Raw genomic sequence first — 13,190 nt, 5'->3', positions numbered from 1 at the left:
ATGCTACATTAATCTTATTTTTCATTGGTCATTGCTCACAATGCCTTCCTCAATCTCTTAATGGTCTTTACTTTAATCTATTGGGCTATGATGAAAAAATACCTTGGTCTGATAACGTACTATCAATAAGTCTGTACAATTCAATTTCAATCCACTATTAAATCTCTTTTGTAGATCTAGCACTATTACTTCCCCTTCAAATTCACTTTAATAAACCTTATTTTAGCTGTGGTATGTACATTTTTCCCTTTGTTTTCTCTCATCCAAAGACCAGATCCTTAAGCAATGTCAACTGGCCTATCTCCACTTGATTCCTGACTTCAAGCACAGAATCTAGCCAAAATGTTTTCTTCCACTTTCACTAGATCTTAGGTTATGGTCTGTTCATATCATAGTAACAGCAAATATTTCTCTGTTGTTAAAATGCTTGGACACATTTTCTATTAATTCATTATTTTTTTTATTCCACATTTAGATTTGACAAGCAGAAATCAGTGCATCAGTGATTATACCAGAGACATTAATTTCTTTTGGGGAGTAACATTTAGGCTTGTCAGGTAGAAAACAATATACAAGTTCTTATGTCCCAAAAGAAAACCCCAACACTCTACCTCAGAGCCTTTCTCTCCATTAGGATCAATGCTTTTCCCACTTAGAGAATGAATTTAGGGAAAAAAAATGTTTTATGTTTATTGCATCAGAAGCTCCAAAAGTTGTCTGCAATGCTCAAAAGCATCAAGAAGCTGAATTCAGGACTCAAAGTCCTGATTTTGCATAGATTTCACACAATTCTTACAATATTACAGTTAAAATCCTAATGAAACTGTGTTCAGGTCTTTTTAAACATGTCAGTAGCCTTTCCAAGAGGAAAGCAGAGAGATCTACTCCTGAGAACACACACTGTTGTGTTTTTCCATAAATCAGTCTCAATGAAAGCTTGCCACAGGAAACACTGCTTTAAAGAATACAGGGAAGTCACACACCTCTTTTCCAGATTCTTTCCTTCTATTTCTCTCCACATAGTGATAGACAGAGCTTTTGAAAAATATGCCCTGTTCCATGTCCTGTAAGGCAGAAAGCATTCATCCCATAATCAAAAATATCAGTGAAGAACCACTGGTTTAGGTAGTACTAGATTGAGCATGTCAGAATAAGTCATGGGATCCGAATGACCATGTTGCTTTTACTGCTCTAGGAGGGCTGAGATAGGGTTACACAGAAAACAAAAGCAGCAGAAAGCATGGAAGGCTACACTTTAAGAAGGAAGATGTATATTGTCTCATGAACCGAACATGGAAAGTCCAAATATCCTGTCCTCTATTAGTGCTCTTGATATATACCTCCTAACCTTCAACCATTTTTCACCAGAATGCAAAGACATGTAGCAACTTTAGATCTTGAGAGCGGGCCAAAACCAGTCAAAACCTAAGTCTGCTGACCAGTGATGATGGTCACACAGAAGACTGCAGGTGAATTACAAACATCCTTTACACGAGCAAAACTTTTAAACCACCATGGATTTAGGGCATATTGTAAATTTATTTGTCATTATTCACACACAACTGGAATGAGTCTTTTCCCCTTTTCTACTGAAGTTCATTTATCCTATTTTAATGCCACCACACATGGCTTGGCAAAGACTACTGTTATGGCAACTTCATCATATAATTTCTGGAGAGCAATCATTTTGGCACAGAAATATATAAGACTGCACCATATGGCATTTGCATGTAAAAGGGGATATGATCCTTTCCTTTCTTTTTCAGAATGTTTTACATAAGTTATAGCATTACTATATATTAAATGTATATATTCCATGAAATATATGAACTTGTGTATTTTTGTCAAGTCTCCAGTGACTAGAAATTCAAGTCTTTCAGTCTTGATTCTCATTACTGCTGTGCCTGCCAACGCTAAAAGTGAGCTTAAATTTCAAGATCTTAAATTTAAATTTCCATCAAAATGAAAACCTTGCATAAAATTAGTGAGTTTCATTTCACTTGAAAAGGTAGAACCATAGATGATCAAGATACATTAGTCAGATACACGTCTTTCAAAAACCATCAAGCAGCTTGATCACCAAAGTGGATGACATCTAGAGTAACAAATATATATATATATATATATATATATATATATAAAAGGGATTAAATATTGCTTAGTTTTGGCACATGCTTTTATAAATCTACTTCATTAAATAAAAATGGTTGCGTGTAATCTGGCAGTTCTGGAACTTTCATTCTTCTAACAAAAACCTTAAGTACAGAAAATTGTAGATGATAGTTTTACAGTCTTAAGCTTGACGTAGAAAACACATGAGAAGATAACCGAAGTCTGTGGAAAGGGGTAGTAAAATGAAATATACTCTAACTACTTCAAGAGGAAAAAAAAAAGGTGTTCACTAAAATAATAGTTGAAATTTCTAGAGTAAAAACACAGTAAAATCAGGTACTAGTTTGTTTAAACAGAGAAGAAAAATGAGATCTAAAAGCACTAGAACATTGATCAGGAATAAAAAGGAGGGATCACAGCTGTATTGCAATTGACAGCAGTAAAACAGTGGAATAACTTCTAAAGAAGTTTTGTATTTCAAACTGTTTGGGATAGTTCAATCTGTTTTCCTACCACAGTTTATTCAACAAGAAAAAATAAGAAGTAAGAGGTAGTAGGAAAATTAATTGGGTAGTAGGAAAAATGCAGCTGGCTAGAATAAACTGAGCAGAAAGCCACGGAGACTTAAAATTCAATGATTATATTCACCATACTGGGAAAAATTCCTTGAGGCATAAGTAGGGAAGCGGCAACACAAAGGAAAGGGACTCTGAAGAAAGCACTCACTGATTAACTGCACCTACACAGTAAATAGCTTGACAGAAGGTAAGCTTCACTCCTTTTGGCAAGTCTTAAGACTTAGTGGAATTTAGTACAAGAGATGAGAAGATCCTCAGCTATATGGACTTGCATCAACTGAGGAGCCTGGCCCTAAGTCCCTTGTCTTGCTGTTACTGAGTGCTCCATGCCACCTTCTGGTATGTACAGCCTATAAAGTGAATACTCTGTACAGGATACTACATATAGAGGCTGGCTGCAGGAGCTCCTCTCCCATCCGTCTCCCAGGACAATGGAAAACACACCTTTTACTTCAAGGAACAGTGCAATGAATTTCCCGAGTTGTTTTCTGTCTCCTGCCATGCCATACTGACCAGGTACTACACTGCTAGCAAGGCCGGTGATGGGAGATGCATAAAGATACTGAAATCTATTTCTCAGGGGAGAATTGTGACTTTGATGCTGTTTTTTATTTTTGTTTTTCTTCTCCTTTCCCCATTCTAAAGGTAGCTGGTAATGTTCACCTGCAATAATGCTTTTTCTAGACTATGCATAACACACTATTGTGAACTGTCTGAAATGACACATTTCCCCCTCTCTTTCAAGCCTCAGATATGAGTTATATTCCCAGATTTCTGTTGGATTTGTGGCATAGCACCACACATGCCACTTACTGACTTAGGCACAAACAGGCCTCTGAGAAACAGCAGTAAGGATATGCCATGTACACTACACATAAAGTCCTCTGAAACTGATGGATGAAAGCTAGTATCTAAATGTATTATATTGAGCAATTTCCTAATTATTCTAATCAGGTTTTTTTATATCCTTAACTGAGTACCCTTTCAGAGTATGATTTGAAGCTGCTTTTCACTATCCTTTCAATGAAACAACCTAAAGGAAAACCAAAGAAAAAAGAGGGGGGGGGAAAAAAGTGCACCATTTCTATATACTTACAGCAGGGCATTAGCTAGGAACGGATCTGAACTCAAAGCACTAGACAGGGCTCCACCAAGCTCCCTAATGAGACCATCATTTAATGCACTGGCTGCTTTAGCTTCTTTCAGACTATTCCCTTAAAGGCTTTTCAATCCATAGCTGCAAGCCAAAGGCACCTGCAGTCAACAAACTTGTGCTTGAATGTCGCCCACATCCCATTATTATTTCATCCTCTGATGGTCAGGAAATACATGTAGCTTGCTTCTAATGTGATCTCCTTTTAGATTTTTTCTTTTAATACTCTCTGAACTTCTGCTGACTCACTGTGTTTCTTTATAGGAGATGGCAAGCAGAGCTTCTTTATCATTAGTGTCCTTTGATCCTGCTTTCTGTCTTGCCTGTCTCTCCCTCATTCGTTTAGTACACCCTGTAAGTGCCCTTTGATCTCATGCCACTCTTGCCTCCCTCATTCATTCTTACAATGTGAAGGAAACTGCCTTTTCCAAATTTATAGGTGGACCTCTTCTTCTGAAATAACCTGTGCATTTACTAGAATTTTCAGTGGTTTAATGTTATTTATTTTGTCGCTATAAGCTTTAGTTTTTTACTGGTACATGGCGTAACTTCTCACATTTCCTTTCACCTGAAGCATTATTTCTTTGTGAGGGCAGGTTTCATCTTCCTTTGTATGTTCTTGAATCTTTGGCTTGCATTTTTCTTACACATGCTGTCCTGCAGGGAGATCGCTCCACAAAGATGGCTAACACTTCACAGTATTCTATACATTAACTCTCATTTATTGGAAGGCAGCTGGAGGATACCTTTGTTGCCATGTGGCAAAATCAACCAAACCCAAAACTTAAAAAAAACAAACAAAAAAAAACCACTGAAAAATAAAAGAAACCTGAAAGACTGAAAGGACCACACCTATTAAACTCAGGAGAGAGTTTTCAGCTATTTGTGGAGTTTTGTTTGGAACCTGGTTTCTCTCTGCTGGATCGCAGGTGCAGCATATACATGTTACACCTAAATACTAGCTGAGCAATATGCAGGAGTGCAGACATCTGAGTTAACTATTTTTACTTTGTGATGAAATCTTGCATCATCATCTTGAAATGCTACTACTAAAGTTTACTAAATAATCTGATTTCACTACTGGCATGCTACCAGTTTGTACACAGCATTGATATCGCTTCAGACAATGTCATTAATCCTTTCACATACTGCCTGAGTTCTATTTTTATTTTATTTACAGAGAGAGGAGAGCAGACAGGGCAGCTCTTTCTGAGGGAAAGCCTGACAGGTAGGTGTGCCTACTGCATGCATACCTGATGTCTTAAGCTTCTCCACACAACTCAGCAGTGCGTCCTTGACCCCGCAGAAACCAGTGGTAGAAAACCCTAACTGCAGGGGGATAGGAGGAGGGGCCAAGAATGTACAGTGATTTTCACACACAAACTGCAGCACCATAAAAACAGAGACAGCTGCGCTGTCTGGAGCCTGCTGCAAGCTGCAAGACAGATGCAATGGCAAAAAGTGTCAGCACTGCACCCTCTTTCTTCCTCAGCTCTTGATAATGAAGTGCCTCCCATGCTGCTTCCACCTTTTCCTCCCTATATTTCTTAAATAATTTATATGCAATACCTGGTGAGGGATCATGACCCAATAACATCATCTGGTTCCCATGTGGGTTGTGGTGGAAAGTCCTACAAAAGAGGCCACTGAACTTCCTCAGCTTATGCTCAGACAATATTTTCGGTGCACCTGCTAGTTCAAAGGGGACCAGCTACCTTCTAACGTGACCAGCCAGCATCGGCTCAAAGCTCGGTAGCTGCTGAACATGGATGAGGAACCCGCCTGAGGCCAGGCAACTACTGTCATCATACAGGGAGCCACAGGGGAAAGAGGCAGAGTGGGAGAGATCCAGTCAGCCAAAGCAGCACAGAGAAGGGGGATATCAGCTGGCACCACTCCTGTGAGCCAGCTGCCCACCCACAGCCCAGCTCTCGCCCCGACGAGGCAGCAGCTAGATGCCTACCTTGCAGCACCAGTATCTGGCTAAGCCACAAGATCACCAACGTTTTGCCACCTCTGGCTGCTTGCTGCCTATTTTTCCTACATGGAGTACTAGGTTCTGGCCTTAGAAACAGTAGAAATAAGTGCCCAATGAATGTGAAATAGGAAACATCCAGACCACAGAAACTCCCATGGCTACCCCCTGCAATGTATGAACACACACCATTCCTCCTATTGATTTTGCCACCCTCTATTCTGGACATTTTATATAAGACTCTTCAAGCGCCATTTCCAAATCTCAGTCTCCCCAGTCACTTGCCTGTTTCCTCTGAGTTCATTTTCACCTATTTTCCTTCAGTATGTGTAGGTGCTTAGTGCAGGTAAAAGCCTGGGGTTCTGCTGACCTCAGAAAATACTCAGCTGCCTTGCTATCCTGACCCAGGTAGAGACGTGCTGTTTTCTGGCTTTTGTTTGTTTCTTTCTTTTTTTAAAACAATGCACAGTATGCTAAGTAGTGCTGTAGTTCCAGCCTTTTCAAAAGTAAGCATCTCCTCACCGTTCTCTACTCCTTTTATTGTCTTTCACACAGCTGAATTCTGCTGTCCATTTTAGCCTTTTTGCAGCCTTTAAAGTCAGCTGAAAGTGTTAAATTCTAATTTTTCAATGCCAGCGAGCATGAAATCTGTGACTGAGTCATTTAAAAGTCCTTTTTAAACAGCATCTGAGGAGATGGCTTTCAAACTTTTGTGTGCTACATACTTACTGTAAAGTCTGACAGAGAAAAATGTGTGTTGGCAACACTGCTTAATCCACATTGAAAAAAGAAAATTGAAGCCATACTTCTAGCAAGATTGGTTAATGATCAATAGCGACAGGTAGCTATAAACACAGTAATGGAGATCCTCTCATATTCTCTCTCATCCTTTCGTGCAGCCCTCCCATAACTACATTTCAGGAAAATGAATTTGTTCCAACTCCCACTCTGGGCAAGTTACCACAAAAACAACATGAGACTGAAAAAAAGCCAGAGAAATTTCCCATGAAGAGAAATATTAACAGCTGCAAGGCTAGGCAAAAACAACCTAACCCATCTGTAAAGAAAGTGGAAAAAAAAAGGGGGGGGAGGGCATGTTGCAAAGGTCCATGGAGTAAAAGAGGCTGAGGAGCCTGCCCTGTGGGAAAGTGAATAACTGTAGAATGACAGGTCTCAAAAGACAGGAAAACCAATGAGAAGAGACAGGAAAAAGTTTAGGTACAGGCTGGAAAATGCTTTCTCTGGTAGAATGCTCAACAGTTTGGCCATTAAGAGACAAAATTCTGCTTTTTCCTGACCCTATTTCTCTCTTATAAATCGTGTGTTCCCAAAAGCCTTCCCAAGAAGAATCACAATTTCCACCAAAAATTTTGGATTTCTTGACTCGTTAAAGACTGTCCAGAAGAAGGGGTTGAATTTCAATTGTTCTGTGGAAAGGCAAGCACAGCTTTCAGAATAACTCTATCATTTCCTAACTGACAGCAAAACAAGTGAGAAAGTGAAGGTCCTGCAATTGCTGGCCCAGCTACACTCAGCGGTGCTCACAGATGTGTCTCCCTCATAGTCCGGGAAGACCCAAACAGGAACGCAGCAGCTTCAAGAAGCTTCTTGTCTGAAGCCAAAAGAAGTCCGGTGGCCTCCTGCTGTATCACAACTTACAGGTTCACTTGAACTAATGAAACCACTGGAAAGATTTTATTCTCTCACCAGGATGTTTTGACGTAAATTCTAGCTCTAGTCAAGAATATCTCCCCCTCCCATTTCAGCTGACTGACTCAGAGCCTGCTGTTCCTGGGATCACCATATAGCCAATGGAGACAGATGAGTTTTTCTAAAGGGGAATTTCAGACCACTTACATTTAATTTCTTGCTCTCACTTGCTCTCTGTTGGAGGGTCCTTCCCCTGATTACACAGTCTGTGTGCCTAAAATAAGAAAGTGACAATAGCCTATTCTCCTTTAAAATTCAAAGGAATTTCCCTCATGCCTTAAAGGTGGCGCCTTAAAGCTCACAGCAGTGATGCCCCATTTAAGTCTAATTGGTGTGCTGGCTGGGCATAGTGGCACAGCATCTGTGCCTGGACACAACATTGCTACACCAGGCATCCTCCCAGGGGGAAAGAGAGGACAGACAATGAAAATGTTTTAATACAGCTCCTTTGATTGTGAGTATATTATCAAGAGTCTCGCATGCCCCATATTCTTAAACTATAATGCACGGATTTCTTACTCTGTGTATTAGACTAACAATCGTGCTTCCATTTAGCATTAGCAAGGATGTCAGGTCTATTTCAGTGAAAGTCTCATTAATTCAGGGTAATTTATATAGGACTTAAAATGTTTTTAAGTAGCTTCCTGTAATGAAAGTGATTTCTAAGCTTCCTAGAGTGATTATGTGTTCATTATCACTTTGTACACGCTTTGGCATGTACAAAGACCCCATTGCTTCAGAAAACAGCACTTGAATGTAGGAATTTAAAATGCAGGAGTATTAAGGATTTAACACACAGGTATCTGCAGAATCAAGACCGCTACATAAATATCAGCTGTATCTTTTGAGAAGAAATTACTCTGAGTTATTACTCTGAGTTATTTTATATATATATATAATGTATATATACTCAGAGTATGAGTATATATATATTATATATATGAGTATATATATATTATGTATATATACTCAGAGTTCTTACTCTGAGTTCTCTTAGGCATAACTTAAAATGCAAGACAGCATGCTAGAAAGCAAACTGGTATTAACAGTTCACACTGTCTCTCAGTAAAGGAACTTAACTGTAAGTTTGCAAAAAGAAAATAAACACAAGCGAATGGCAATTCTGCATGTCTTAAATGAGCTAGAAAATATCAAATCAAAATGTACTAATTAAAGGAAAACTTTATTAGCCATTATTTTATGGGCAGAATATAAGCATAATAGGATAACAGTGAAGGTAAATAAATGTATCACATATGTAAACCACATATGCATATATTTCTGTCTTGGTAGAGCTGACTAAGCAGCACCATCAACTCAGAAAAAAGTTTGCACAGTCAGTTTAGAACAGAAAAGGCCCAAATCTACATTTCTTAGGACCTAAAAATTATGACGGAAATTAAGATGTATGGGCAAACAGAAGCAGCATTAGTCTCTGAACTAGTTACTTTTACATAAAAAGGACCACAATGCCTAACTCTACCTTGAAGTCTTAGAAATATTAAAACTGCAAAATTTCTCTTTGTGGTGTTCTACCCAGAATAGGCTGAGCCTGGCCTTTATGCCACAAGATTCCAAAAGAAGGCTGAAAAAAAAGACTGACAGACAACCTTTAGGAATCAAAACCTTCATTCTATGTAGAGAAATCCCAAGTCCATTTGCAAATTAATCAGTTGAGGGTTCTGCATTTTCCACTAGCTGCTGGGCATCCAGAGAAATACACAACAAAATGTGCATACAAGGAACAATCATGATGCCATCCTACAGGTGCATTAAACAAACCTGGCTTACTATAAGAGTGATTTTTCTTCTGGATTTGTCCTACTTTTCAGCCTTTATAATCTGATAACCCTTACAGAATAGGTGCCACATTGCCACGGCATTTCACTGATGACAAAAGTTCTGTTTTAGCCCTCGACAAAGATGCTCCTTTTATTCACAGTTATCCTAATCCACTTTTAAGGAGATGTTACTGCATAGAAAATTCTTTGCTACAGTTAAACAGCCCAGAGCTGTATTGCTTTTGCTTTGCAGTCTCCATTTCAATCTGTATGATGCGTTTCCATGGAGATTTCCAAGGGGAGAAATATCCCTGCTATGTCAAATCTGGAGATCACAAACATTTTCTCTCCAATATTTAAGAAAACAAATCCAGAAAGAACATCCTGTCCTTAAGCTACTTACCTTGATTCACAGTTCCAGCCTCCTGTCTGATCTTAGAAAAAGTTAACATCTCTGAGCTTCAGTTTCCTGTAAATTAGTTATAACAGTTCTTCCCTTCTGCCACACTTTGCCTGTCTTGTATACTTCAAAGGTATGGTCTTCAGCACATGGAGTCTCTTACTAGAACTTTGCACATCACTTGGGGGGAGGAGGGGAATGAGAAGGAAGGGGAAGGAAATGTTCATAGTTTGAGAGTTCTGTAAATGAGTTATACACTGTTGCTCACACCAGTTAATGACAAAATGATAGTCTTCTATGAAGCTGGTAACCTCACCAACTCCCAGGCTTCTGTAAGATATTTATCCATTTGTCTCACCAGATGCCACTAGTGCTTTCAACTACCAATGATTAGACCTCAACATCTGAGCTCATTTATACCAAGTTCAGAACAGAACTAGCTTAATTATGGTGATATGTCTGCATGTTTAATCAGATACTGCTAAATAAACGATTAAAACAATTACCTGCATTTTGTAAGACAGTGAATACACACACATCAGCAGCAAATTGTTTTCAAACATTGCAGGTGATTTGGCTTCTTATTATAATAGTTTGGGGAAAGCTGTACACACTGGCAATAAACTGATCTAAGATTTTTTTCTAATAACACATGGCAACCTTAAATAGCTGCGACTGAGATAAAAGAAAGGGAAGCATCTAAAGAAAAAATATGGGGCAACCACACTATTTTTTTCAAAGGAATTTAACTCCTTTTTTTTTTTTGCCTTGAATTCTTTTGTCAACATCTTATATTTTGCACCAGTATAAAATGGACAACTGCTTGTCTAAGCTTGCAATAGTATTTCTATAAGGTTGAGCATCAGCACATTTTTATCATTCTTTTTTTAAGTAACTTCATCAAAGTAGGATTCAGTATATTGAGCCTAAAGAGCAGTCTAAGATTAAATGCTACAAAAAAGCTTCAACATAATATTCCGTTTTTCCCCTAACATTGCAATTTATACATTAAAGAGGAATTGAAAGAAAAAGGTAATTTTATTTCTCAGGCTTGACCTTGTTCTCGTGCTTAGCTTTTATGGGTAATATTCCTAATCATGTTTTAAATGTAATGCAGACCAGAGGTGAAATGGCAGTTAAACAGTAGGTTCTATAGTTATATAATATATAACATATAATTTATCATCTTTTCCTGATTTGTATGCAAAAGTGTGAAATTGACCAGCCAAAAATTACAAAATCATCTATTCCCCTTTTCTTATTTAGAAATTAGGATTGTATCCCTTCTTTACTGTTGTCTCCTCACCTGTATCTTTCTTCTGTTTCAACCCCATTAGCTTGTATTCTTATTGTTATATTGTCAAGTACATAGCACGGAGAACACAAATCCTGTAAGGAAAATATCTAAGGATGTTTGAGAAAATGAAGACACAAAGCAATAGGAATCCTTTGAGCACTATTTTTCACAAAGGTTCACTAATAAACTGATCACTGCAGGGCTCTGCAGTTTTCAAAATGAAAGAGATGAGAATGTTAAAACAATTCAGTGTATACTTTAAACCGTAGCACAGTACATTTATTTTGGCATTTAAATCCCTCATTTCCCCAAGGACAAACTGTGCACATCTCAAGTAATGATGCCCAGATGGCTCTACAGATATGGCTTAGCAGTTAAGTTTTTGCTGGTGCAAACTGGCAAATTCACTGATCTCTCTTATTCTTGAAAACTCACAAGCTATTTCATTTACAGAATATCATACCAACTTCAGTAAGTCTTAACAGTCTGCTTAAGACCAGTTTTTCAGCAATATTTGCCGTTATGATTTTGAAATTTGTTTTCCAGAAATTTGCAATATTTATTCAAAATACATTGCTTTGCAACCATTCATGGCACTAAGCTTGTGAGTAAAAGAAAATCTCCAAAGGGTGTGAACACTGTGAAAACGCATGTGCTTACTAAGTCAAATAAATATTTGCAGGTTTCTTTTCAGCATTCAACAAGCTTTAGTGTCAACACATTTGCAATCACTGCAATTAGCAGCAAGTGAGGCTTCAAGACTGTGATGTAGGGAAATATCCTTTAAGCAGGAAGAGACCTTACTTGACTTGCTAGAATGATTAGGAGATAGACTGGAAGTGAACAAGCAGCACATGGTGTTTCTAAAGAGTTATATAAGTTTAGCAGAAAGAGCTGCTCTGTTAGTTCAGTTAATAGAACATTCTGTTACCCTCAACTTGCTCTGTTGCTGTGCAGAACAAAAGAGGAATATATTATTTTCCTTTAAACAGAATCAAGGCCTAGCAAAAGAAGACTATATTAAATAATTACATTATTATGAGACTGGATTTACTGCCAGAATTGCTAGGACTCTGCCTTTATTGTCTTTTTGAACACAGTTGCACTATCAATTCAATGCTATAATCAGTACATATATTCAAACATAGATCAGCTTATATGGCAAATGGACACATCCTGACTTCAGCAGTAAGGAAAGGGATTTAGTATTTATTTTATCTGTAAGCACAATTGAAAGTCTACAGGCAGACGAAATTCAAGTATTTATTTTGGTCATCATATATATAACTCAAAGATGAAGATACCTCCTCTTTCCTTTGCATCACCTTGTATCTGAGCCCATAGCAGCTAATATATATCTAGTTCTCTTAATGACATAATAAAAATGATGGACAGGTGGAGTAGGGGGAAAAGAAAGAGTGAATGAGCATTTCAGTCTTTGCAATAAAGCTTAAAAAGGCAAACCTCTCCTAGAATTAGGAAGCAACATATTAAACCAGGTAATACCTTCATTTTCTCATAGGAAAAGCATAATTATTCACAGAATGTAAACTACTGGAGTCATTCAGGTTGCTGTATCTCCTGTGATTTAATGCTAAATAGCTCATGAGTTTTCAAATGAAAGAAGGGCTTTCTTTTTTTCATTTGAAAACACAATCTTGAGCAAGACAGTGACCGGGCAGAGTGTATCAGGGTGAGATTATCTTCCCTCTTATTTTCCTATTATCAATTTGCTCAAAGGAAAATTACAACAGAAAGGTCATCACAGTGAAGAAAATAGCTTAGGGTTTTCATCTCCAACAAAACCCCAAACCTTGGCATTTACTGTTAAAATCTAGTGGACTTTAACAGTAATCCTCCTGGAAGTGCTAGTTCTAATCTTACTGCCATTATAGCTGTTGATTTTCTCCCTTTCTATTGTTCGTTTATATCCATTCTGATTATTTAATGAAAGGATGATAAATTCTTGAGCTTCACCTCACAGGCTGTCAGGTGTAGCATTTGATAATGTTCTGTGATGGGACACCACGCTGTGTGGTCTCCAAGTATTGTATATTAACCTTCTAAACTCAAGCCATTTGAAGAATGTAAATTGTGCAATTTCTCTTGCTGTACTTTTACCTTTTACTAATTTATCATGAATTATATTTCTGAGGCCAGTCAAGAGCTGGAATTTTGTTGGAT

The 13,190-nt window shown here is 38.0% G+C and overlaps 1 protein-coding gene across 1 annotated transcript in view; it reads right to left on the bottom strand.

Moving 5' to 3' along the window:
* LOC308191832 (uncharacterized protein) overlaps positions 1–13,190 on the bottom strand; it is a 563,294-nt gene that overhangs the window by 298,701 nt on the left and 251,403 nt on the right. The gene's annotated exons all lie outside the window — the stretch shown is intronic.

This window comes from Anser brachyrhynchus, assembly GCF_964034855.1.
Source record: "Anser brachyrhynchus genome assembly, chromosome: 3".
In the NCBI taxonomy this organism is placed as follows: domain Eukaryota; kingdom Metazoa; phylum Chordata; class Aves; order Anseriformes; family Anatidae; genus Anser; species Anser brachyrhynchus.
Note: the sequence above shows the minus strand (reverse complement) of the source record. Positions and strands in the feature narration are given on the sequence as shown.